Genomic DNA, 2,279 nt, shown 5'->3' with positions numbered 1-2,279 from the left:
AGAGACAGAGACAGAGAGGGGGGGGGTGTGCCAGAAAGAATCTTGTTACTTGTTACTTGTGTGAAGGACCGACATCACTGCACAAGGGGCATCCCTATAAGCGCTCCGTCCCATGAAACACATCTCGAAGAGTGTAGATGGTGACAGTTCAAAGCAATTAATTGCTGATTCCATAGCCTCATGCTCTTCCCACTAATTCATTATCTTCTGCAGGCGCCCCATCCTATTCCAAGCTTACAGAGTCGCTCAAGATGATGGTATTCCGATTCTTCTTGTTCTTTTTCCCGTTTTTCCCTGACTGAATGCACAATTTCAGGTTTGTCAGGGCACAGCTTTCCTTCAGGTTTTCCTTTTCCAACGAGGTCATCAGCCCGCTCATTGTCCTTGACTCCTTCAGGGCCCGGGGTGAAGATCCAGGTGATCTTTTTCAGTGTCGTCTTCTTCAGGAGCTCTGTCCATTCAGTTCTCATGTTCCCACTTTCAATCTTCCTCACAGTGCTCTGAGAGTCTGTTACAAAGATCACATGTGCTTGTCGAGTTGGTGTAACCCATTTGAGAGCCTGGGTGATTGTCTTAATCTCCCTTCTGAAGCTAGATGTTGTCATATTGTATGCTCTCTGCTGTTCCTGCACCAATCTGCCTCTCACTATTGCTGAGAAACCCCATCCAGATGTTTCCCCTCGTTAAACAGTTCCATTCGTGCACACAACCACATCTACATGCCGTGAGATGTCTTCAATCAGTAGTCCTATCTCAGCATCTGTCGCCCCCTGCGGCCACTCCCATCGTTCTCTGTTCAGCGACCAGCTGCTGATACATGAGAAGCAGTAGCCTTTGTTTCATTCCTGAAGACCTTCACTGCTTTCAAGCCCTTGTTTGTCCTTTCCACAACACCTTCTATGTGAGCTTTGAAGGAAAGACAGCGATCGAAAACCACTCCCAGATCCCAGAAAACCATATTCTGACATCTTTGAATATTCTGTCCATTTACCGTCATCCCTGGGACGTCTGTCTTTACCGTTCTATTGTCTAAAGAGAACCACAGTGCTTCGGCTTTCTGAGGATTGATCAGTGCTGTCGATTCAGGACACCACTCCATGGTTTTCTCAACCTCATGCTGTAATTCATTTGTCTTTTTCTGCCGATCCCGTCCTTGCATGTACGACAGGATGTCATCTGCAAATGTTAGTAATCTCCCTGGCCCAAAGCTGTTCAGTGTTACTATACGAGCAGTGTGGGAGTCCTGGTCTTATCACCTGTGGGCTTGAAATCAACTGACCACATCGCAAAACCACTTTTCTTTCCAGTATAAAATTTTGCAATCCACCGAACAATCCACGGATTCACGTCGCCATCTAGCAGAACACACATTAGCCTCTCATAATTTACACGATTGTAAGCATCTTCCAGATCTAATGCCATTGCCACGGTCTCTTCTCCTATCTGAAAGCCTTCATAGACATCATATGAGAAGGTCCCCGCGTTGTTCCAAGTTTCCTTTTTGGGTCTGTAACTCTCTAACTCCTTAGGTAGGTTCCCGTTGTTCTCTAACTCATTCATAAGTATTCTTGCTATTGATTTCTCTAGCACTTTTCCATGCACATTTTGCATGGTGATAACGCGGTATCCGTTGAGTTTTTTGTGATTCTTCCCAGGTTTTGGTAGTGGCTTTAAATAACTGTGAATCCACTCTTCTTGTACAATTGGTGTCCTGATGCTGCTGTTGCAGTCATCGAGAGAAACAAAGAGAGAAAGAGAGAGAGAGAGAGAGAGAGAGAGAGAGAGAGAGAGAGAGAGAGAGAGAGAGAGAGAGTAACTTACCGGCGTCTATGTTGCAGTGTTTTTGCGATTCATCTTGCATGCAGAAGACAAGAGTTCGATTCCTGAAAATAAATGATGACATTCCACGAAGTTTCTTCGTCTTTATGCACCACAGAACACCACACGACCTGGGCTTACTCTGTTGGTTAGATCGTAAGCAGCCTGCCTTATTATGATATTTCAATTGCTAGGGAGGGAGTGGTAATTCTGGAAAGCATTCTGTTGTACCATGCATGTCTTTGTAGACACCCCCCCCCTTCAACCTAACTCAGAAGGTGTTTTTTCCATTATGTTGTTTAGACTATACTCTCTTAGGATGTTATTTTTCACTGATGTTGCTGTTTTCGTTGTTGTTTTTTTTCTTGTTGTTGTTGTTGCTGATGATGGCGATGGTGATGATGATGATGATGATGATGATGATGGTGATGATGGTGATGATGATGATGATGATGATGATG

Source organism: Aplysia californica, unplaced genomic scaffold (genome assembly GCF_000002075.1).
Source record: "Aplysia californica isolate F4 #8 unplaced genomic scaffold, AplCal3.0 scaffold00049, whole genome shotgun sequence".
Classification (NCBI taxonomy): Eukaryota; Metazoa; Mollusca; class Gastropoda; order Aplysiida; family Aplysiidae; genus Aplysia; species Aplysia californica.
Note: the sequence above shows the minus strand (reverse complement) of the source record.